The following is a 26,550-nucleotide window of genomic DNA, read 5'->3' on the forward strand; positions in this document are numbered from 1 at the left end:
GACAAACAGAATGTCACCGTTTGGATCGTCTATAATGACGCAGATTCTGTATGATTCTGATTCAGAAGCCTGTAAATCCAAGAAGAAGAGACCATCGGCAGAGGAAGGAGTTCTTGAGGGATGTTGTCACCACAGAAGTGATCCAATTTGCTTGGAAGACAAGAGAGGGAGCCAAAATCCCTTTCATAATTTAACCTTTTTTCCACAATAGCATCATTAATGGATCTTTATTTGTAGGTTGCATCCCTCTTGACCTAATCAATGCTTCACAAATACATTCCCACTGGGGATTAATCTTCAAAAATTACTTTTGGGTAAACACATTCAAGCAAGAGATGAGGGTGAATATTTGGAGATCTATAGTGGGGTGGGCATTATTCTTCCCACATCGTGTACCCTTAAGATCTCTAAATACCTCCTTACCCACGGTAGCCTCACTGAATGACGTGAATTCCGGGTGATTAATGAGGTACAGACACTAAAGCTCATTGCCATATCCTGTCACCAGTATCAAGCTCGAAACAGTAAGAGCCACCTGTGGGAAGGAAAATACGAATAAACTTTACGGTATCTCTAAACTATAAACCCCCAATTTAATCAAAACATTGTTTTAGACTCAGTTCTCTTATATTGAAGTGTTTTAAATGTACAAGTCAGTGGGCTTGCTTGTGACTCCTTGTACAGGTTTATACTGTACATTAGCCATCTTCATCCTCACAACTCATCTCCATTTCCACCTGCACACACACACACACACACACACACACACACACACACACACACACCCTGCTGCTCCCCTTCCTCTTCCTAAATGCCCCCTTTCAGTTTATATCCCTTATTAAAATCTAAATTTCCCAGTCGTCTTTTTGAGTCTGGCTTGTTTCACTTAACATATTGTATTGTACAGTTCCATCTTTTTTTTCTGAGAACAAAACCTTTGCTCTTACATATAGAAGAAAATCACATCAATGTATATCAAATTTTTAAGCCATTCATCCAGTGATCAACAGCTAAGGTTATTCCAATGGCTTGTCTATTGCACACAGTGTGGCAATCAGAATGGATGTGAAGGGGTCCTGGTTCGTTTTTATAGTCAGTTTGACTCAATCTGGAAGAAGGAGAATCAGCTGAAGAATTGCATCCATCAGATTGGGCTTTGGCCACATCTATGGAATGTTTTCTTTCTTTCTTCTTTTTTTTTTTTTTTTTTTGATGGTTGATGTGGAAGGGTCTAGCCCACTTTTGGCAGTGTCATCCCCTATGAAGGTGGCCCTGGGTTGTAGGAGAAGGAGAGAAAGCTGAGTAGGTCATGGATAGCAATCCAGTACCCAGCATTTCTAAGTTTTCTCTGCTTCCTTTCCTGCCTCTAGAGTCCTGCCTGAGTTCCTGCCCCAACGTCACTCAGTAACAGACAGGAACCTAGAAGATAGAGTGAGACAAACTCTTTCCTCCTCAAGTTGACGGCTGTGATGAGATTGTTCTTCTTGTTGCCGACTTGTTCTTCACTTTTTTGGAAGTTGTCTCTGTTTATTGTTCTTAGAAAGATGATATTACATGTTTTATCATGGGCTCTCTGTCTCTCTCTGTGTCTCTCTCTTCTCTGTCTCTGTCTCTCTGTATTTGTGTGTTTTTGTTTGTATATGTGTATTTGTGTGTGTTTGTGTGTGCATGTATGTGTGTATGTGTGTGTATGTATGGGTGTGTTTCTTTGTGCATGTATGAGTGTTTCTGTGTGTATATATGTGTGTGTTTGTGTGTTTGTGTGTGTGTGTGTGTGTGTGTGTGTGTGTGTGTGTGTGCTTTCCAGGCTTAAAAAAATTCCCCAAGGCTGTAAATCTCAGCAGGTGCCTAGAGAAGGAAGATGAAGGGGAGAAAAGGGGGAAAAATCATGTCCTTTAAGTTAACCCCACATTGAGGTCAGCCACATAGTGGACCAACAGTCACATAATGGCAGAGGAGTCATGAGAGCAGAGAGAGAGTAAAACTCAAAGTGTGAAGGAAAATGTGGTTAAAACTAAGATAGAAGGGAGAAAAAGAAGACGGTGCACTTAGAAGAGTGGACAGATTTTAAAAAGCTGCCATAAGTTGTTAATCTCTAAGTACATTTAAAAAAATTATAATGTTAAAGAGAAAGGGAATTACTGGGGAGAAGGAAGGGAGGGTCAGAGTGTGGTGGGGACAAGGGAGGGGTCTGAAAAGAATCCTTTTGAAGATACGAAGAACTATGTGACACAAACAATTAAAGTGCCCTGTATTTTACAGGTAAATTCCATTCTTACCTGCATCCAGTATTCTGTCTACCCATTTTTCAAAAACAAAATTACCTCATCTATTTCATCCTGATTTGCTGCATTTGATCTAATAAATTCCTTGTAATCAGAAGTGCTGGTAAATTTTAAAGACTTTTAAAATATGACTGGTCGATATCGAGTTTGTCATCAGTTTAGCCCGACTTTGGAAGCAGTTCCAGGAGATAATTTTTCCACCCTCTTTGCAAAGAATCCATAATTCATGATTGCCATTGACTTCAATACAAGGTATTTAATCCTGGCAAATTCCAGCTCTGTTTGAATAAAAATGGTCCTCCTCTAATTGTGGGTTTTGATAAAGATAATTTTGGGGTGCTATCCAGTGGGCTGCCTCGGACAGGGAGGCTACCAATATTTCTGATACAGAGAATGGCTTAAAGATAACCAAAGGAAAGATAGGAGCTGGGAAAATAACCACCAAGGATGTTGATGACTCAGAAACCAAAGACTTTTTCAGAAAAAAAATGCGTGAAAAGAGCTACTTGGGCAGACTGTGACTCGAGTCATCAGAATATTTGGGTGGGGACTTTATTTTGGGTCTCCAGGAGGCTACATGAGAAGCTAAAACCTAGATGCTGGACGTTTCTAAGCGCAACTAGGGAAGGAACAGGCCTGAGAGGGCTTCTATGACGTAAGCAGAGCCTGGATGATGTCACACAGAGAAGGGCAGAGGTTGCGCTTCTCATCCACTTGGGGGCGCTAGACTCCCCTGAAGGTGGGTTCACCATCTTCTCAGCGGGGTGTGAAAGCCAGTTCAGCTCCTGAACCCCACAATTATTCAGCAGCCTTTTGGTGCCTGACCGGTTTCCGAAGACAGAATCTGGACGACTAGGACATTTTCTTTCGGTAAATACGTTTATGAAGATAACGGGGACCCTTGTAGCCCAGAAAGCTAAAAGTTTTCCCTCGCACAGCGAGTAACCGTCTGTTCTGATGTCTTCCACGTTTGAGAGCTCGGCAGATGGTCTAGGCTATTCAGTCTCCGGAGTTTATTATACTTTGCTAACAATATCTAATTCATAATCCTACTAAAATGCCAAAGCTCCTCTCTGTGCCTGTGCATTTTAGGAGATAATATGTCTTGGTTTTTTGTTTTTTTGTTTTTGTTTTTGTTGTTGTTTGTTTTTGGTTTTTTTTTTTTTCAGAGCTGAGGGCCTTTTGTGTGCTAGGCAACTGCTCTACCACTGAGTTAAATCCCAACCCCAGGAGATATTATTCCTAAATGGCTGCTGTTGCCTACACAAAAGACTCTTGTTGTGGTCGAAGATGCAATAGCGTCGCGGAATAAACCTGGGGCTGGGTCAGGATGCACAGTACAGAAAGCCAGTGGACTGGTGTGCTGTGTCTCTGGGCAGACACTTGTGGACGTTGCCACATAGCTCATAGTTAGAGGGTAGAAAAGGGGTGTGGCCATCCTTCTGGCTCCTTTGCTATCCTTTCTCTGTTCTGCTTGCTTAAAGTGGGGACAGGGATACTTAATCCCACACTGATCTAGCCATTCAAGGAGAGGTTCCTCAGCAGAGGCAACGTGCCACGGGCTGAAGAAATGTGTCTGAATATGTTATTCTGAGCTGTAGAGAACCATTTTTTCATTTCCCTTTGCACTTTAGATTTTGATTTTTGAGGCAGGGTTTTTCTGTGGGTAGCATTGGCTACCCTGGAACTAACTCTGTAGACCAGGCTGTCCTTGATCTCACAGAGGTCTGCCTCCCTCTGCCTCTTGAGTGCTGGAATTAAAGGTGTGCTCCACCATTGCCCAGCCCTCCCACGAACTTCTGATTACGACAGAATTAGATTGAGATGCTCAAACCTGTTTACCATCACATTCCTCACCTGCTCCAAAGTTCTCTTAGACAAGAGCCTTGGTCCAGTGCCCTCCTCACCCAACCCCATTGTCTTGCAGGCACTCACATGACAGAGGAAACAGCATTGTGTCTGGTTTAAGCAAGCGAGCTCTTCAAACCCAGGCCATGACCAAGTATGAAGCCTGAACACAGAACGATAGCCACAAGACGGTGGACCAGGAGTGTCGTGGTCTACCACACGATGTCTACAGCCAAGAAGAAGAGCATGTCTCTGAGGAGGATGAGCACACTATCCTTCCAGAAGCGGAGGAGGAGGAGGCCATCTCCCCAGGCCCTGGGGGACATTGTGGGCTGCAGAATTTCTCACGGATGGAAGGAAGGTGATGAGCCCATCACCCAATGGAAGGCCATCGTTCTAGATCAACTGCCAACAAATCCCTCTCTCTATCTGGTCAAGTATGATGGAATTGAATGTGTCTACGGACTGGCACTTCACAGCGTTGAGAGGATTTTAAAGCTTAAGGTCTTGCCTCACAAAGTAGTGTTTCCTCAAGTGAAAGATGCCCATCTCGCAAGTGCCATGGTTGGCTGAGTTGTGGAGCATAAATTTGAGGGCAAACATGGCTCTAAGGACAACTGGAGGGGGGTGGTCCTAGCCCAGGTGCCGATCCTGAAGGACTGGTTTTACATCACCTACGAGAAAGATCCAGTCCTATACATCTACCAGCTCCTGGATGATTACACAGAAGGTAACCTCCGTATCATTCCAGAGACTCCTCCAGCAGAGGTGAAGTCAGACGTTGACAGCAACATCTTAACAGATCAATGTGTGCAGTTCACCAGAAGCGCTGGATCCAAAAAGATCGGCAAAGTCATTTACCAAGTTCTGGCCAAGTCTTCCGTGTACTTCTTCAAGTTTGATGGCAACGTCCACATCTACTTCTATGATCTGGTGGAAAAGATCCGTGAAGGTGAAATTCACAAAGTGAGGGGGACATAGATGGGAAATTAATAGGATTGGGGGGAAAATGGTTGTTTTTCTGTGTTTCAGATACCCACATGCCTTTGACAACCCCAGTATCTTTTCCAGTGGAATTTGTTTTTCCTCTAAAAATTAAAATGTGTGATGTGACGTGTTGTGTGTAAACACTTTGGTGGAGGAGACAGGCTGTGGTGGATGGAACATGGAGAGGATGATCTGTGGAGACGGCAGAGGGGTAAAGCCAAGTGTGTGGTCACACATGCAAACACCAGGGCTTGGTATGGGAACAGGAGGATGACCGGGGCTTCCTGACTGTGAGCCTCACCTCAGGTTCAGCAGGGGACCCCGTCACAAGGGAATACTATAGGTAGTGAAGGAGCAGAACATGCTCTACCCTCCCCAGCCTCTGAACTTACATCTCTCTATCCACACACACGCACACACACACATATAAATATGACTAGAGTATACGAGAGGCTTGCATCGGTTATATGCAAATGCAGTGTCGCTTTATCCAAGGAACCTGAGGAGTTTTAGATCATTGGGAGTCCTGGGGCCAACTTTCAGAGGACACGATATATCTCCTTATTGTGCAAACGAATCCTTTGTTGAGTGTGTGTCAGTGACTCCACACAGTTCTCCTCCTCTAGATTCCTTTGTATCACAGAGAATGATCTGGAAATACTGAAACAAATATAAACTAAAGGCTTTGTTGGGGTTTCTAGGCTTGCGTTAAAATCATATTTATCACGTTTTATTAAATGGAAGGGAAATCTTCAGCTCCCAGCAACAATAGAATCAATCATGTTGGCTTCTGTTTTATCCCATTATGAATAGCAATTACTTGCACATCAATAGCTCACCATGGTTTGTACTAAATCAGGATAAAGGGATATGTTTCCGTACAGATAAGTAAAGCCAATGTGGATAATCAAGGAGAAGCGGGGGAGGTATGATGCCTTTGGCTTATGGGAGAGTTATGGTTTGCTTGGATACTTGTTATGAAAATAACCCTAACCTCTACAAATGAAATGTAACGATAAAATATACTACCAAACAGGATGGACAATCATTATTTGATTTCTTTAAAAGAAAAAAAATATACTTTAGGATTTTGAATAAGTGTGACCCTCAGAATTTCAAATATTTGAATGTGTTTGGTTTCCCCTTGGTGGGATGTTTAGAAAGGATTGGGAGTTGTGTTTTAGTTAAAAGAGATATGTCAATGGGAGGTGGGGGCCTTGAGATTTCAAAAGGCCACCAGGCTTCTCTCCCTCTCCCTCCCTCCCTCTCCCTCTCCCTCTCCCTCCCTCCCTGTCTCCCTCTCTCTCTCTCTCTCTCTCCCTCTCTCCCTCTCCCTCTCTCTGTCTGTCTGTCTCTCTCTCCCTCTCTCCCTCCCTCCCTCTCCCTCTCTCTCACTCTACCTCTCCCTCTCCCTCTCTCTGTTTGTTGTCTCTCTCCCTCTCCCTCTCCCTCACCCTCCCTCTCTCTCCCTCTCTCTCTCCCTCTCCCTCCCTCCCTCTCTCTCTCCCTCCCTCTCCCTCTCCCTCTCTCTGTTTGTTTGTCACTCTCCCTCTCTCTCTCTCTCCCTCTCCCTCCCACCCTCTCTCTCTCTTCCTCCCTCTCCCTCTCTCTCCCTCCCTCTCTCTCCCTCTCTCTCATTCTCCCTCTCCCTCTCTCTCCCTTTCTCTCTCTCTCCCTCCTTCCCTCCCTCTCCCTCTCCCTCTCCTTCTTCCTGTCTCTGTCTCTGTCTCTGTCTCTCTCTCTCTCCCTCTCTCTCTCCCTCCCTCTCTCTCTCTCACCCTCCTCTTCTCCCTCTCCCTCTCCCTCTCCCTCTTCTTCTTCCTGTCTCTGTCTCTGTCTCTGTCTCTCTCTCTCCCTCTCTCTCTCCCTCCCTCTCTCTCTCTCTCACCCTCCTCTTCTCCCTCTCCCTTTCCCTCCCCCTCTCCCTCTCCCTCTCTCTCTCTCTCTCTCTCTCTCTCTCTCTCTCTCTCTCTCTCTGCTCTCTCTCCCTCTCTCTCTCTCTCATCTGGGGAACAGGATGTGAGCTCTCAGGATCTACTCCAGCCATGACTGCCTGCCTGCCAGCCTGCTGTCATGGTGTCTACCCCGATGGTCCATGGACTCACCCTCTGAAACTGTAAAACGGCAATTATATGTTTCCTGTCATAAATTGGTTTGGTAACGGTGTCTCTACACAGCAATAGAACAGTAACTAAGGCACACATATTCCTGTTTATTTTTCTAATACATCTGTATTCATTTAATTAAAGTTACCTGTTTTCAATTGAACAGTTTTATGAATATGTTTCAAGTTTAAAGACAAATAGTGCCAAATAGGAGTGCACTGCTAGGGGGTGTGGCCTTGTTGGAGTGGATGTGGCCTTGTTGGAGTAAGTGTGTCACTGTGGGCATGGGCTTTAAGACCGTCACCCTAGCTGCCCGGAAGCCAGTCTTCTAGCAGCCTTCAGAGGAAGATGTAGAACGCTCAGCTCCTCCTGCACATGCCTGTCTAGATGCTGCCATGCTCCTGCCTTGATGATAATAGACTGAACATATGAACCTACAAGCCAGCCCTAACTAAATGTCCTTGTCAGACTTGCATTGGTCATGGTTTCTTTTCATAGCACTAAAACCCTAAGACATACATACATATATACATACATATATACATACATATATACATACATATATACATATATATATATATATTTACACACACACACACACACACACACACACACACACACCATTACAGGGAATTTAGATCTAGCCAGGGCCCCTGCAGTTTCGTTGGTCCATCTGATACACGTGTTAATGGAACATGTCTCTCTCTGTTTCTTGTTCTAGGAAGTATGTGGACAACATCTGCAGACTCGCTTCATTTTGCTTTATTCTCCTCTTCAGCCTTAGAAATCGCAGCTTACAGAGGGGGGAAGATGGGAACTTGGTTCGATAGCTCTTTTTGTCTGTGGGTAGCTTACATCTCAAGTCACAAAGGGAAAATAAATATAACAAGAGATAATAATAAACATCCAAACCGTGATGGGAAGTTCATATCCGTTCCCCTTAATGAATGTCAACTTTGGAAATTGGAATCCAAAATGAGATGAGACTTTTGAAAAATCCTAATTCTCAGGCAGGCTTTGGTATTTCTCTTTCCCTGAAGAGGAAAACCACTAGAAAAAGACAGATGGTAGGTTGCTTTTGTCCAAAAACCTAATCAGAAGCATTTGATAATGAGCATAGAGGGGGCTCACCCCATGTTTACCAAAGAATAAAGTAATATGGGGGCGGGGGAGACATCTAGAGAACAGTTGGTGCCTTATTGGTATTAAAAAAAAATCCAGAAGTCAAGAAATAATATTTGACAAGAGAAAAAACTAGGTTTCCATTAGGCAGACTGTTTTTAAAATTGCCTTCCTTTTAGTCATGGAAAGAGGGGGGTGGAGCAGGTCAGTCTGTAGATAACTAAAGTCATTCCCATCAAAAAATTAAGAACAATGTGGATTTTTAATGTACTTTAATAAAATTAGAAATTTTAGCTTTCAAAGGGGAAAAATTGTGTTCCAGAGAGAGAGAGAGACAAAGGAGTGTCCAAACTCATACTTGGTTCTTTCAATAAATCTACCGGTAACTCGTGTGTTTGTTGATATTAGGATGAAAACGCAGGTTGGATATCTCGACTTAAGAGTGTAACGTGTGGGGCTGGGGATTTAGCTCAGTGGTTAGAGCGCTTGTCTAGGAAGCCCAAGGCCCTGGGTTTGGTCCCCAGCTCTGAAAAAAAGAACCAAAAAAAAAAAAAGAGTTTAATGTGTATGAATAGCTGCCAGTGGAAAGACTTGTCCTCGGATCTCTCAAAAGGCATGAAAAAGCCTCCGTGGAGTTACTGGATTTTGTTTCAAAGACTTTAGCTCCTTGTCTGCAGGGATGCAGGGCCTCAAAGGAAGGGCCTGAGACCTCCTAAGAGGTAGCGTCCAACACCTGAGGCCATGCGCACAGAGGGAAGTAGCCCTTCTCAGAAAATGGAGCTACGAGAGCTTACAAATGAAGGTGACACATCGATCAAATCGCTGTAATAGAACGATGGCAGCCAGTTCACAGAGCGAGGCAGCTGTCAGCGACTTGGCGTAGAACTAAGAGGATTTGAAAAGATAATAACACACAGAGTTCACAGAAGCCACTATAGACTCATGGGGTCTGCGAATTTAATCCATGTGCTTTGGGCAGAGAAAACAATCCAAACCAGAGATCCCTCTTGCTCAGCCCGAGGGAACGCTGTGCTTTGCCCCAGATGTCCCATGTCAAGGACTCAACCTAAATGCCAGAAGCCTGTGAGAAACCGGAACTACATCATTTCAGTGCTGACACCGGAAATGGTTCAAGTCTGCACCTTCATTGGAAGGAGAAGAAATAAGTCACACAGCAACGGAAGTAATCCTCGTCAGGGTCTGTGTGAGGTCGGAAGTGTACGGCGCCATGATCAATCAGTAAGTACTGCCTACACGTGTCGGGTGTACCCACACAAATGAGGAAATGGTTTTTAAATTTAAACACAATTTCTAATAACTATTAACTTTTAAGTGTCCAGTTTTAGCACTAGCTTCCTGATTCACAAGCTTCACTGAACCTGGTGAAACATTTCCTACTCTCCTAGGAATCCTAGACGTGAGAGGGCACCAAGGCAGCCTGCGCAGCCCACGTCAGTCTCCATACAAAGTGCACTTTGCAGGCTGACACCCACACGGCTGGTCTGCAGTTCACCAATCCTGGTCATGAAGGCATCGAAAAACAGGAGACGCCCTCCCTGGGAGAGACACAGTCTCTGTTTCCTGCCTTCTGGAGGCTCCACGGTCATTCCACCCTTAACTCTGCACCATCCTGTTGACAAGTGTCTGGGCTTTATCTTTGACTTAGGAGTATATTTTAGTCCTTTAGACCTCTCTCTCTCTCTCTCTCTCTCTCTCTCTCTCTCTATCTCTATCTCTATCTCTATCTATCTATCTATCTCTCTGTGTGTGTGTGTGTTTGTGTGTGTGTGTGTGTCTGTGTGTATGTCTCTGTGTCTGTCTCTCTTTCTGTCTGTCTCTATCTCTCTCCCCCTCCCCTTGCCCCCCTCCCCTTCTCTGTCTCTCTCTCTGTCTCTCTCTCTCTCTGTTTCTGTGTGTGTGTTTGTGTGTGTGTGTGTGTGTTTGTGTGTGTGTGTGTGTGTAAATGTTATAAAGGTTAATAGAAAGAAAAAGTTTCACGTTCCAGTTAAAATTTAAAATAAAGATTCTTTTTTTAAAGCTTTATTTATTTATTCCATGTATGTGAGAACACTGTCACTGTCTTCATACACACCAAAAAAGGGCATCAGATCCCATTACAGATGGTTGTGAGCCACCATGTAGTTGCTGGCAATTGAACTCAGGCCCTTTGGAAGAGCAGTCAGTGCTCTTAACCCCTAAGCCATCTCTCCAGCCCTAAAATAAAGTTTCTTAAGAGAGCAGTTTAGAGTGGGAAGCAATAAAGATGCCCCATTTATTCATGAGCATTCAGTCTCTTTTTAACTCCTTGGACTTGGGAAACATCTTGGACAAGGAGTTGTGAAGAGTGTAAGACACAGAGTGTTGGAAGCAGGGCTGTGGCTTGCTGCCTTCAGGACATTACATGGCTGCTGCATCATGAGCTCACAGCAGCTGTGGTCACCTGCATAGATCTATAGCACCAGCTAGACAGAATCCCTTACTGAGGAGCTTTTCCGGTGCTGATGGCTGCTGGGGTAAAAGAATCAATTGACTGCCTTATGATTCAAGGAGCAAATTATATGTACTTAATGTAAAGCGATTTCACACTCTTTCAGTCTCTTTCTATCTCTTGTCCCTCTGTCTCTCGTTCTCTCTGCTTCTATGTCTCTCTCTCTCTCTCTTTCTCTCTCACTCTCTCTCTCTCACACACACACACACACACATGCAGATGTACACTTATATTATTTTTATGTCAAGGTGTTAAAATTCATGACACAATCAATATGAAGGAATAGAGGTTTGTTTAGGGCACACAGTCACAGTCATTGGGTTCAGACTGTCGGGGCAATGACCACATGGCCACAGTGTATTGATCTGTGTCACTGAGACCCTGCATGAGCCCTGCTTATATTTGGGTGGATCAGGCGGCCAAGAGTTCGGTCTGAACCAGCCAGCTCCCTCCTTCCTGCCCCAGTGACCTACTTCTGCTAGGGCACAGTCTGAAAGATTCCTCCACCTTCCTAGACAGTGCCATCAGCTTGAGACAAAGTGTTCCCACAGCTGAGACAGTGGGGAAATTTCACACTCAAGCCTTAACAACAATGAGCCAGGCAAGTGCGAAATATTTTGTGAAAACAGTTTAATTTCAGTTCTGTAAACAGGACAGGGAGGAACCCTTTGATGTGGATTGATTTAGTCTTTAGCTTACAGAGTCCACCCCAAAAAGATACATAGTGTAGAAAATGCACAGTTTTCTATGTAGCAAGCATGGCACTGAAAACAACACATGAATGAAAATAAAATGCAAAGAACTGGGATATATAGTAACAATTCCAATCGTCAGTGTGAAAGGCTCTTTTATTTATATATGTGAGCTGTTGTTATTAGTTCCCTAATGGGTTGATTTTATATGGAAGGAAAGTCGCAAGCTCTGACTATCCCGTCGATCACGGTGTCATTCATCACAGTATTATGGGGCTCCGATCTAGTTATTAACCATCAGGGTTTGAAAACAAAATCCATCGGCTCAATACATGAGGCTTTAGGGGAGAAAGTGAGGTTACAAATATGTCATGCCTATTAGTGTCTTCTCTGCCAGTCTGTTGTATTCATGCCTTGTTGTCGACTATTGTCGTTGGTGGTGATTGTTGTTGTTTTTAAATAGGAAATGTTGAATGCAAGGGCAAGTAGCAGGGATCCGATAGAGCTTTGCATCCTCACTTTCTCCTTCCCATCTCGCGCTAAGTCTCCCAATCCTCAGCTATCATTCAAATACACTGAAAAAACTCAAATATCAGGAAACAAGGTGAAATCAAGACACTGAAACAACTCAAATATACTGAAACAAGGTGAAGTCAAGACACTGAAACAACTCAAATATACCGAAACAAGGTGAAATCAAGACACTGAAACAACTCAAATATACCGAAACAAGGTGAAATCAAGACACTGAAACAACTCAAATATACCGAAACAAGGTGAAAACAAGACACTGAAACAACTCAAATATACCAAAACAAGATGAAAACAAGACACTGAAACAACTCAAATATACCGAAACAAGGTGAAATCAAGACACTGAAACAACTCAAATATACCGAAACAAGGTGAAATCAAGACACTGAAACAACTCAAATATACCAAAACAGGGTGAAGTCAAGACACTGAAACAACTCAAATATACAGAAACAAGGAAACGTCAAGATGCACTTGCCATCTCTAATTTGTGTTTGCATGTTGACCGTAATCGTCTGATAAGCCTTAAAAACCACACGATGGGTCTGAGGAGGATGGGTGGGTGAAACCGCTTGCTGCCTAAGCAGACCTGAACTCAGATCCCAGTCATCATGAAACAGGCAGGGGAAACCTGTAATCCCGGGGACAGGAAGGGGGAACAGAATCACTAAGGTCTGCTGGCTTCCAGCCCTGATGAAAATATGAGAGTTTGGGATCAGGCAAAGACACCACCTGTCTTAGTTAGGGCTCCATTGCTGTGAGGAGACACCATGACCAAGGCAACTCTTAATAAAGGAAACATTTAATTGGGGCTGGCTTACAGTTCCAGAGGTTCAGTCAATTATTATCATGGTGGGAAGCATGGCAGAGTCCAGGTAGACATGGTGCTGGAGAGTGTTCTATATCTAAATCTGATGGCAGCCCAGAAAGAGACTTGCAGCCACAGGCAGCCAGGAAGAGCATCTCTCTTCCTCACTGGGCAGAGCTTGAACACTAGGAGCCCTCAGAGCTGGCCTAAACAGTGACACACTTTCTCCAACAAGGCCACACCTCCTACTAGTGGCACTTCCCATGGGTCAAGCGTATTCAAACCACCACAGTGCATCAAAAGAAAATGGAGGAGAGACATAGAGAAAGATACTGCATGGTATCCTCTTGTAGCAGGGTGCTGCAAACCCACCCCCCCCACACACAAACACTTGCACATGTGCACACATGAGCAGATTTATATATATATATATATATATATATGTATATATATATATATATATATTTATTTATTTACTTTGTTATAATTTTTTCCTCAAGAACTTGGTACATACACATAATGTGTTGGAGCAAATCCATCCCCATCCCCTCCCCTCAAATCCTTCCTCTTTCCTCCCTCCTAATTCCATCTCCATTTTAATAGAAACTGCTGAGTCCATTTAGTCCTGAATAGGTGTGTGGGGGTGGGTACAAACATCCAGGGGAGCATGGACAACCATCAAGTGCCAAATCCATGAAGAAAACTGGGCCCTCTGCCCTATAGTCATCAGTTGCCAGTAGTTCCTCAGTTGGGGGAGGGGAGCTTCCAGAGTCTACACCCGTCTATTCTGGGATTTATCTGTGCAGATTTTGTAGATGGGAACCTAGACACTGTGAAACACATGAACACACACACACACACACACACACACACACACACACACACACCCCAAAATTAAAAACCAGAGAATGGTTTTTACAAGGTTACACAATGTCCTAAATTAAGTTCCTTGGTGGCGAAATATTTGAATTCCACACCAGATCTTAATACTATCTATATAAAATTAAATTATTCAAATGAATATTTTAAAGTTCAGCGGATCTTTATCTGTTAAATAGCACAGGCTGAACGAAATCAGTTGGTGCCAAACCTCCCTACAGCTGCACAAGAAAAATTGGAAATCAGTGTTCAAAAGTGTGAATCCACAAGGGTGAGGGGATCATCAGAGATCGAGGACCTACAGGATACGGTATGGAGGCTCAGTACACCAGACAGGTGGATCATAAGAAAAGAGTCTGGAAAACTGGCCATTCGTACCTTTACAACCTTCAAAGTCTAGGGGAAACCCAGGGATAGGTACACCCCGAAGTGGGAATAAAAAAACTTTAATACATTTACAGGACATTTAGCTTCTAAATACAGTGTGGATTGGAATCTACAGTGTGAAAGGCACAGGAGTAGTAGTGTCCAGCTTTCCCCTTGCTGTGACAAAATTGTGTCATTTAGGGGCTGGAGAGATGGCTCAGCTACTCAGAACCCTTAGCATCCTCACAACTGACTCTGGCTATGGAGATCTGCCTCCCTCTTCTGGCCTTTGCAGGTTCTGCAGCCACATGACATACACAAAAAGACCCATGAACAAAAGTAAAAATGAGAACTTAAAATGAGTCATTTAGTTGATGTTAATGCACCGAGGTTTATAGAGAGAATCTCTTCTAAGCATCACCTGTCAATAAAAAAGTCTATGACCTATGAGCTGAGGCAGGAAATAGAAGGCGGGACACTGGCAGGAAGAGAGGATTCTGGGACATAGTGTATAGAAGGAGACCCAGGGAGGGACGCTGCAGCAGATGCTAAAGTAGATGTTGAGGAAGATGCTAAGAAAGGGGAAGAAAGCGCAGTAAATAACCATGTAGAAGACACAGAATAGTTTGAATGGGTTAAATAAGTTAGTCCGGGAATGAGCCAAAGTTTGTGACTTAGGAATTTGTTAATAAATAATTAGTTTCAGAGTTGTCATTGTGGGAGCGGGAGTTGGAAACGAAAAAAAAAAGTACTTTTTTTTCCAAAAGTTAATTTCTCCTAATTATTTTCATATGATTATGTAAGATGCTAATATATGGAAATCATGTGTAGGTTATATGGAAAACTTCAACTAACCTAGAGATTTCTAAATAAATGTGTTTTTTAATGCAAAGTCGGAGGTGATATTTCTTCCACTTCCATTTATCAAGTCTCTGTCCATTTTAAAGTATATGTGTTTATTTTATCTACAGTAGAAAATGTCCTTGTGATGTAATGAAACATTAGTCAGCCCTACTAAGATGCTTTCTGGAAGTCAGTTAACCTCAGGTACTGAGAGCTCTGATGACTTAAGATGGGGCCCAAAGCACTTGGAGGATCACAAACTGATGAGCATGGGCTTGTGGTCACATTCACCCCCCAAAGTGACCACACACACACACACACACACACACACACACAGCCGACATCACTGACTAACTATACCTCAGCTAGAGCTGTGGCTTTGAGATCCTGGAGGAGGTGGCACTGGGTTTATATGGCCTTACACTTTGGAACAAGCAGACAACCACACTCACAACTCTCCCTCTGGTCCCCCTCTTCCTTCACAGCGAGTTCCAACACCATTTGTTATTTCTGATTTTAACCATCCAGTCTGGGCATCCCTCTTCCAGAACTTAAAATTTTTGCTCAGTGTGTGTGTGTGTGTGTTTGTGTGTGCGCGTGTGTGGTGTGTAAGAGAGACTCTGTGTGTGTGTGACAGAGAGACAGAGAGAGAAAGAGAGAGAGAGAGAGAGAGAGAGAGAGAGAGAGAGAGAGAGATAGAGTAGAGAAATAATTAGTCACCCAGTTAACACATGTGCATTCACACACATGTGGAAGGACAAGGTACATTCACGTAATATCCTGCAGGTCTTGTCTGACTTGTTCACTGTGGAGGCAACTCTCACTCACAGGCAAAGCTCCTTTTGGTGTGGGTCATCTTTCCAGACAGCGTGCTCTGGGCATCCTGCCTCTGCCTTCCAAGGTGGAATTATAGGATGGTCTCCACATCCAAGTGGCATCTATGTAAGTTTCTGGGGAGCGAGTGATTAACGGCTAGACCCTCTCCTTATCCTTCAAGAACTTTCTGTCCCAACTCCCCTTTACCTTTCTTTTTGAGATTTATCCAGTATGCTTGACAAATGGAGACTGGATTTGAAGTATGAGTTGTAGTATTCTGATCACATTACACATTGAACAGATATTTTAAGATCAAGCTCATTCTCTCTCTCTCTCTCTGTCTCTCTCTGTCTCTGTCTCTCTCTGTCTCTGTCTCTGTCTCTCTCTCTCTCTCTCTCTCTCTCTCTCTCTCTCTCTCTCTCTCTCTCTCTCTTTCTCTCTCAGATCCACAGCCTTAACATACTCCACATACACAAATGCCCAGTGACAATCAGTTCACTGTTCCCAGGCTTTGATGTTGTTCATCCGGTAACCGAGTGATGGTGTACATTCTGTCCAATCTACTTCTCAAAAGGAAAAATGAGCACACCAGTCAGCCGGTTAAAACCCTCAAATGGCTCCATGCTACTCAGGGTAAGTTGGAAAGCCCCTCTGTTGAAGTCCCTCTGTTGATAGACAGATGCTGTTCCAGAAAGAACAAAAGCTATGATACACCATCCCGAGCCTGGGAAATCATAAGTTTAGCTTCCTGTGTTTGTAAACTGAACAGAAAATGGGGTTTACAAGACAAGGAGAATGTAAAATTTCGTGTTGCTAGAATACTCAGTCACATAGGTTAGAGATCGGCTGAACTTAGGGTTCAACAGGGGTGTGGTTAGGGGATTCATGTGTGTTTATGAGTTGAGTGCCTGTTCCCAAGTGCGAGGGCATATACGTGTGTATATACGTACAGAGATGAGTAGAATGTGCATTCTCTTCCTCACTACTCTCCGTCTCTCAGTGAACCACAGCCCACCATTTTGACTTGTGTATCTGGCCAGGATGTTCGTGGCAATCCACCTGCCTCCACCCTACAATGTTTCAGACATGATTAGCCATGCCTGGAATTTTACAAAGGTGTAGAGAGAATTTGAACTCTTTGGGCTTGGAGAGCAAAGGCTCTTGCCCACTGAGCAATCTTCCCAGTCCCCATCAGGATATGGTCTATCGCAACCTTCATGCCCTGCCTTCTGCTGTGTGTGTTTCTCACTGTCTGAAGGGATATTCTCTCACAGAAACGGTTCCAACCCCACATGCCTCTGTGCTTACATCCAGAACAGAGTGTCTCTATTATCAGGAGAACTAATTCAGAGGTGGACATGTTCTGATTGCAGCCCGTGAGGTACAGAGAGAACTGCCTGCATCTTCAAGACTTGGGCTTTCTTACCTTGTGAACTGAAAGCTGGTGTCCCTCCCTGGAGGATGGAGAAAAGGAGAGAAGGATGCAAAGGTGTAGGGGAGAGGTTGAAGTCACATTAAAATTTCCAACTTAGCATCAAACCTGAAGAGTAGACAGGGAGAAAATGACAGTGTTACTGCTGTCACCCCCCCCCCCCCACACACACACACACAGAGACACACACAAATCTGCTGTGCTCAGGTGTCATACCCCACTAAATAAAATGCTCTATTAGGCTTATCTGTCCCTCTCACTAGTAGCCTGTAATTAAATAACCGCCTTTTGAAATCCTGCTAGTCTGTAAGAAAGCTATTTGAGCATTTCCTTAGCTGATGAATTACATGGACCAGTGGTCCTTGATAAACAGGCCTGTTCTAAAGCGATGCATGAGAAAAAGAAAACACGTCTAAAACAATTGATGGGGGATTAGATCCCACGTCTTGGCCTCATTGAGTAGACTCTGTCCCCAGCAGGGAGCAGAGCCCAACTAGGACCAGCTGCAAGACTGGTCTTCCAGAGGGTTGAAGATCCAGGAGGGCCACTTCAGGGACTCTGTCAGACCTCGCTTTTCCCAGAACAAATGCTGTTGCTGCCCATGCTGAGACACTGAAGCGAAAGAGTGAGGACAAAACAGCTCCCTTTGGGACCATCTCTCCTGAGGAAGTTCCCCATCAGAGCCAGAGGTTTTTCACTGCTGCTTCAGTGCCTGATCATGGCTGTGATGGCTGTCTGTGGTGCTGACCTTTTCCTCATAAAGTTCTTTCTAGAGAGTAATTTGTCTCCTCATCCTCCCCATGGAACCCGCCATGTCATTGACATCACAGATGTCAGCGTATCTTTCTAAAGAGAACACAACTCAATCCAATTCTACCCTCTGGCATCCAAAACGCTTGTCATTTTCATAGCCAAGTTCTTCAGAGTGCAGACTCACTCCTGAATCAAAAATCTCATCTAAATCAGTTCCTGGTGAGACTCGGATATGATTCACCATGGCGCACATCTCTGCATGGTTTATGAATCTACAGAGTCAAGAAAGCAAGATGCATGCTGCAGCTAGCGTAAACTGGTTAACTATAACCTCTGATCACCTCAGCATCACTTGAAGAGAGAGAAAGACAGACAGACAGACAGACACACACACACACACGTGAGGGGGGCTTAGCAAATGTCTTATTGTGTTATTGTGTTGGTCTGTGGACAGGCCTATGACGAATTGCCTTGATTGTTGACTGACTTAGGAGGGCCAAGCCCACCGTGGGCAGCACCATTCCCTAGGCAGTTCATTCTGAGATGTATAAGAAAGCGAGTTGAGCTGAAGCAAGCCCTCAAGCAGAGTCCATTGGTGGCATCATCCTCAAGACCTTGTTGTGGTTCCTACTCTGACTCCCCTCCATGACCTGAAAGTTGAATTTAAAACATTTTCCTCCCCTACACTACTTTCCATCCAAGTGTTTTATCACAGCCACAGAAAAGAAACTGGAATAGACTCCATGGGGCAGCAGGGAGGACTGAGGCCTCACAGATTCCCAGGAGCCTGTGCTTGCAGCTTCTGTCTCTTCTATCACTGTAAGCCACAGTGACCTGGGCAGGCTCAAGAGAAGGAAGGACAGTCTGCATTACCTAGGAGATGACACAGTCACTTCTGTCCTTATTCCACGGACAAGAAAGAGTGCTGATGACCCAGCGGTTACAACGTTTAGCAGTGGGAACAGAAAGGGAGGAGGAACTTAACGCTTCCCACAGGGTCAACAAGAGGACCAGAGGCAGAGGTGAAGCTGGACTCTGTAGTACATTTCCTGTATGTGCTCCCTTCCCCCACCTAGTAACCCAACAGAAGGTTCTAAGTCAAGAAAGAAAGAAGATAGTCACAAGATGAAAGAAACCAAAGAATCTGTAAATGATTCCAGCCAGGTCTACCTTATCATGGCTATTCAGGAGCAGACGAGTGGCTCAGACAACTCTATCAGTGGAAAACCCACACCAGCATGGGTGACACTCAAAATAGCTACATCCTGTATCTTTCAGCCCAACTAGCAGGCAGCTCCCACCCAAGAAGCCCCCTACATCATGGCTACCCCCGAATCCCGGGGCAATTGTTCTCATCTTATTGCTTTTTGGAACAGGACCTGAGTGTCATAACCTTCTAGAATCCTAAGCCTTAAAGGTTTCTTAAGCTTCTTGAATCTTCTGACTTTCCTTCTTCCCTCCAGAAGGGAATGCTTCAATTCCAATGGATTCCCAACACAACCCAGGAATAAATAAATGTCCAGAGGTCCAGAAACAACATTCATTTGTCAATGTAACTAAATCCAGAGCAAAGAACGTTCTTGCTAGTGCTGTCCTTTGGATACCAAATGTCTCCCAAGGTCCCGTGCTAAGGGAGGGAGTGCTGTAGAGAATGGCTGTTGTTTCCCCAGCAGCACATCCTAAGACCTAAGTTGTGCAGTGTGAAACAGCCAGGATCCCTGCCCAACTCCCCGGCCTCAAAGAAGAAGATACAAGAAACCCAGAGAGGAAAATAGCTAAACTTGCAACAACCTCGCCCGCCGCTTACAAAGTTGTGATTTAGTTGAACAGAAGATGTCCCGCGCGACCTCTCGCCAGCAAGAATACGCGGGAAAACACGAATCTTTCTGGAGTCAAAGAGTTTATTCTTTATTAATAATAGAGAGGGCGCCTGGGACGCCAGCATGGTACGGTTTATATACACCCTAGCGCGGCACATCCACACCTGATTGGTTACTTACCCATGATCTCATTAGGAACTCCCTGGAGTAGGCAAAGACCTGGCACTAAGGCACTCTTGCACATGCACACACAGTTAACTTCCTTAAAGGAAGTCGGGTGGTGCGGCGGAGCCAGAACCATCTTGTAATGGCGAAACTATCTCGGCCTTCCACGTGGGGCGCAGTGGAAGCCAGCGCCATCTTGTGGTGGCGAATGTTATTGCAGCTCTCTACAAGAAGAAACTACATCTTTCAGCTCCACCCCTTTCCAGAGGTTACTTTAGCATTAGCTCAAAATTTCAAACCAGAAGTAAAGGGCCCAGAGTGATGCTACCAAAAACTGAGTTGAGCAAACAACACTGTGCAATGAGGATGCACAGGAAACACAAGGGAGCCCTCAGAAGGCTGGGCTCAGTTCTACCCCTCAGGCTGTCGCCCCCTCCCATCTCCACAGAGTGGACCTACCTTTGCAGGCAGAAATCCACAAGTTCTGCCCCTCTAAGCAGCTCTGGCAAGCTCCCAGGGGAGTTAAGAAGGACGTCCTACTCCATCAGCCGTGTCTCCTCTGTGTTGGCATGAATGAGACATGAAGCTGGGGGAAGTGGAGAGAAGAGGGGCTCGCCTGGCAGAGAACAGCTCTCACAGCTCTGCACATAGAGACCCATCCTGAATTCTCAGATGGTGATAAACAGAAGGGGAGGAAGGAGACCGGCACTGACCAGTCCTGGGGCTGAGCGGATTTACCTGGCGTCTAGCACTAAGAGAGGAATAGTCCCACACATGCAGTGCCACTGTCCCAGGAGAAGCTCCAGCAGTGGCTCCAGCAGTGGACATCCCTCTAAAAGTTGGCTGCTCATCCTATCAAGAATAGCACTTGCTTAGGAAAAGGGTCCTGACTACAAATGGTCCCTGGGATATACAACCACTCAACCCAGAGAGCTGAGAGCTATGACAGGATCTACAGAGGTTATATCAGGACAAGCATCTCCCTGTCTGTGTGCCCATTTCATCCCCACTGGGCTTGGGCCACATTGAGAGCAGCAAGGGATTCAGTGTGATGCACTAAAGTGGCTACAACACATGCCCATACGTGGGGGATATCACAACAGATGCTCATTCTCTCAGCATTCTTGGAGGTGAGTGTCTAGAACCTAAGTGTCAGTAGGGTTTTGCATGCGCATGCAATTGTACACACACACACACACACACACACACACACAGAGAGAGAGAGAGAGAGAGAGAGAGAGAGAGAGAGAGAGAGAGAGAGAGAGAGCGCTCCCTGCCCCTCCCCTTGTTTCTGCAGGATGCAACCATCCTTTGGCTTATGGACACATGGTCCATCCCTGCCTCTTTTGTCACATAGTGTCGTCCTCTGCTTCCCATTCTTCTCATGGGCTCAGAAGTCAACAGCAATGGAGCGGGAGCCAACTCCAGTCCATATGGGATCAGCTCACTCGGCCACAGTGGGTAAGGCCCTGCCTGCCAATCAATGATGCACACAGACATTTGCATGTAAAGATGTCAACTCATAATTCTGGAAGGAGACAACAGGATCTTCACCAACTCCTCACCCAGCACAAAGCCAGAACGGTACCCTTGGCTCTCAAAACTGCTTCTAGTTAGTTGAACTGCTCTTAATTGCACTAATCATTTCCCTTACTGTCGTAACAAAGTACCTGACAGAATAAAAAGGAGGCTGCCACTGTCCACCGAGCTCCCACGATATAGAGAAGCAGGCTGGAGTCAGGGACAGGCAGGCCATGAACCTCGCAGTCTGCCTCTGTGGCTGTACGGCTGCCAGCTTGTCCCCGTGTCCAAGATGTTCCTCAATCCCGTCGCAAAATGGTGCCAGCAACTGAGGTCCGACTGTTTAAACTTGTGTGCCCTTTAAATGAGAATTTCTAGGAAGAAGTTGTCTGCAAAAGCATCATTATCAAAGCCTAACTGAACAGAGAAAAAAAATACAAAAATTGTGAAGAAAAAAGAATAAGTCACACGTAAAGCTGATCACATGAGACTAACACCTGAATCTTCAAAGGATATTCTAAAATATAAATAGGCTTGGATCACCTTTCAACACGTTTTCAAAGAATACAGATACACGCCTAGAATTTATTACTGAGCAAATGTATCATTCACATCAATACAAGAGGAGAAACTTTACACAGCATAATCACCAGGAAGCCATGTCTCTTCAGCAATCTTAGTCTAAAAATGGGAAACCGCATTCTGAAAATAAGGGATATTCTCAAGAGGACAGAAATGGTAAATAACCCTGTAGTAATTCATCGGCAGAGGGAAAAAGTATGTGGCAACAACAAACTAAAAAAGACCCATAAACACTCCACATTGATAAGGCTAAGCATAGGGTTTTGGGATTTGGATCAGTGGTAGAGCGCTTGTCTAGCTAGTGCAAGGCCCTGGGTTCAGTCCCAGCACCAAAAAAAAAAAAAAAAAAAAAAAACCACCGAAATAACGCTAAGCATTAACTGTCCCACACCAATAATATAGAGGCTATCAGTTTGTATAAGAAAAGAGTTTTATTTCCCTGCATCCAAAAAGTACATTAGTTTTAGATACAATTGCATACCTGTGTTTAGAATGCAGTTGCCCATATTTCTTTTTTCTCTTTTTTTTTTTTTTGGTAAGTAAATTTATTGTTCATTAATTTTTTAAAGAAATCTAGAAGATTATCTGTTTAATTTTAAGTATAGAATTTACATTTAAATGTATTTCTTTTTTATTTCTTTTTTTTGGGGGGGTGTTCACCTCCACATATTCCCCCCCATTACCGCCCTCCCCAACAATCACGTTCACTGGGGGTTCAGTCTTAATAGGAATGAGGGCTTACCCTTCCACTGGTGCTCTTACTAGGCTATTCATTGCTACCTATGAGGTCAGTGTCCAGGGTCAGTCCATGTAAAGTCTTTAGGTAGTGGCTTAGTCCCTGGAAGCTCTGGTTGCTTGGCATTGTTGTTCATAAGGGGTCTCGAGCCCCTTCAAGCTCTTCCAGTTCTTTCTCTGATTCCTTGAATGAGGGTCCTGTTCTCAGTTCAGTGGTTTGCTGCTGGCATTCGCCTCTGTATTTCCTGTATTCTGGTTGTGTCTCTCAGGAGAGATCTACATCCGCTTCCTGTCAGTCTGCACTTCTTTGCTTCATCCACCTTGTCTAATTGGGTGGCTGTATATGTATGGGCCGCATGTGGGGCAGGCTCTGAATGGGTGTTCCTTCAGTCTCTCTTTTAATCTTTGCCTCTCTCTTCCCTGCCAAGGGTATTCTTATTCCCCTTTTAGAGAAGGAGTGAAGCATTCACATTTTGATCATCCATCTTGATTTTCATTTGTTTTAGGCATCTAGGGTAATTCAAGCATTTGGGCTAATAGCCACTTATCAATGAGAGCATAACATGTGTGTTTTTCTGTGGTTGTGTTACCTCACTCAGGATGATATTTTCCAGTTCCCTCCATTTCCCTATGAAATAAATACAGTCATTGTTTTTGATAGCTGAGTAGTATTCCTTTGCGTAGATTTACCACCTAACATAAGGCAATATTTTATATGCTAGAAAGTATAATTTTGGGAGAACATTATTTTGTATATTTAATTCATCCGTTTTCATTAATTTTATCTGAAAGAATATTATTTGCTAATATGTTTAAATTATAGGTAACTGTGTGTGTGTGTGTGTGTGTGTGTGTGTGTGTGTGTGTGTGTGTGTGTGTGTGTTTGATAATTCAACTCTAATATGACCAGGGAAAGGCTTTAGTGATAATGATAATTTATGGGCACTGAGAATTTTTGTATATACTTTATACATAAACTATATATATATAATGTATACTTTATGTATATATGAAAATATATTATGTATATTTTTTCAAAGCACTGTTTAGATATGTATACTAAAGTAAGCCTTCTATTTGCAGTTTTAGCTTTTTCCAACACTAATTTTATGTTATTAGGTGTCTAGAAAGAAATACATGGAAGCATGAATCATCTCAACTTCAAATGTAGGTACACTCAATGTTATGTCTTCCTTTTAAACATGATTGTTCATCTTTGGTCATATATATATATATATATATATATATATATTTAAATTGCCCTATTTATATTAGAAATGTGTGCTACATTTTATATATGTATTCATTGATGACTTCCTTCTGTGAACAAATTTTAAGAATAAATGACTTCTGTACATTATTATAAAGTCTAAGATCATTGAGATTTTCCGAAATCAAATACCATAATGCATAAATATAAGAATCATTTCCTCTCTGTGGCTATTAACAAAAAAATTTAATAAAAAAACTCCTATAAACAAATTTTGATATTATCCATGAAAGTTTCTTCAAGGAGTTGTCCAACTTTTAAAAAAGGGAAGTCACCAATTATGACAATACATTTTTCATTCTATATTCCTTTAAATTGTAAAATACATTTTATTTATATAAGTCATAACAACAAGGGAAATATTATATAGACAGCAAAAGAGACCTAAGGAAAATAGTACCAAACTCTAATATTTGGATCAATATCAGAAATGGGAAATGGTAATTACTGTATTATTAATTTAATGAGACAAGATATCACTTTTATTTAATAATTTTTCCTGAATATCTTATGTATTTACATTTCAAATGTTATTTCCTTTTCTTTTCTTCCATAACATCCCTGACCGTCTCCTGTGAGGATGTTCCAATTCCCACCAATCAACATCAACCTCAATGCTCTGGCATTACCCTACATCGGGGATACAAGCCTTCACAAGCTTAAGGGCTTTTCCTTCCAATGATGTTAGAGCAATCCTCTGCCACGTATGTGGCTGGAGTCATGGGTCCCTCAATCTGTACTCACTAGTGGGTGGGTTAATCCCTCGAATTTCTGGTGGGTCTGGTTGGTTGATATTGTTGTTCTTCCTGGGGTTTTGCAAACCCCTTCAGCTCATTAAGTACACTCTCTAACAACTTCATTGAACCCCCTTGTTCAATCCAATGTTTAGCTACAATCATCCTCACCAGTGTCAGCAGGGTTCTGCAAGAGTCTCTCAAGAGACATCCATATCTGACTCCTGTCAACAAGGACTTGTTGGCATCAGCAATAGTGACTGGTTTGTGTGACTGCATATGGGATAGATCCACACATGGGGTAGTCTCTGGTTGACCCTTTCTTCAGTCCCTGCTTATCTCTTTATCCTTGAATTTCCTCCCATGAATATTTTTTATCCCTTCTAAGAAGGAATGCCACATCTGCATGTTGGTCTTCTTCCTGTGTGGGCTTCACATGACCTGTGAATTCTTTCTTATGTATTCCACACTTTTGGGCTGACACACACTACCAATAAATGTATACCATTTGTGTTCTTTTGTGACTGGGTTACCTCACACAGAATGATAATGTTTGGTCTATCCTAAGAATTTTATGCAAACATTGTTTTTGATAGGTTAGAAGAACACACGTGTGTAAGTATTTCATTTATCCATTACTATGTTGAGGGACATCTGGTTTCTTTTCAGCTTCTGGCTATTATAAAAAAGAAAGGTTGCTCTCAACCTGTAGCATCATGTGTCCTTCTTATATGTTGGAGCATCTTTTTGGGTATATATCAAAGAAATGGGATTGTGGTATCCTCAGGTAGTACTATGTACAACTTTGTGAGAAAATTCCAGACTGATTTCCAGAATGGTTATACCAGCTTGCAATCTGACCAACAGTGGAGGAGAGTTCGTCTTACTCCACATCCTTGTCAGAATCTGTTGTGAATTTCTTATCTTAGCCATTCTGAGTGGTCTGCTGTGTAACCTCAGAATTTGTTGATTTTCATGTACCTGATGGCTAAGGATGTTGATATTCCTCAGTAGAGAATTCTTTGTTTAGTTCTATTCACCATTTTTGAAAGGACTATTTGATAATCTGGAGTCTAACTCCTTGAGTCTTTGTATAGATTGATTTTAGCCCTCTATCAGATGGAAGATTGGTAAAGATCTTTTCTTACCCTATTGATTTTACCTTTTTCCAAATTCCAGTGTCCTATGACTTACAAAAGCTTTATGAAGTCCCATTTGTCAATTCTCGATCTTGGAGCAAAGCCATTGGTGTTCTGTTCAGTAAATTTCCCCAGTTTTTCTTCTATTAGTTTAAGATTATATGTTTCTTGTGGACATACTTGATCCACTTCGACTTGAGCTTTGTACAGGGTGATAAGAAATGTTTGATTTCCATTCTTCTACATGTACCTCCAGTCGAATGAGAGCCGTTTGTGGAAAATGTTGTCGATCCATTGCATGGTTTCGGTTCATTGTCAAATATCAGGTGGCCATAGGTGTGTGCCTTCATTTATGTTCCTTCAATTATATTACTTTGATCTACCTGACTGTCTCTTTACCATTCCCATTCAATTTTTATTATTATTGTTCTGTAATACAACTTGAAGTCATTGATTATGATTTCATCAGAAGTTCTTATATTGTTGATGAACGTTTTCTCTATGATGGGGTTCACGTTATGCCAACTGAATTTTCAAATTGCTCTTTCTAACTCTGAAGAATTGATTTGGAATTTTGATGGTGATTTCCATGAATCTGTTGATTGCTTTTGGCAAGATGGCCAATT

General features: G+C 43.3%; 1 pseudogene; it reads left to right on the plus strand.

Moving 5' to 3' along the window:
- Positions 1 to 2,986: 2,986 nt before the first annotated feature.
- On the plus strand, positions 2,987 to 5,790 carry LOC100910078 (spindlin-2-like; annotated as a pseudogene).
- Positions 5,791 to 26,550: the final 20,760 nt, after the last annotated feature.

Source organism: Rattus norvegicus, chromosome 11, assembly GCF_036323735.1.
Source record: "Rattus norvegicus strain BN/NHsdMcwi chromosome 11, GRCr8, whole genome shotgun sequence".
NCBI lineage: Eukaryota > Metazoa > Chordata > Mammalia > Rodentia > Muridae > Rattus > Rattus norvegicus.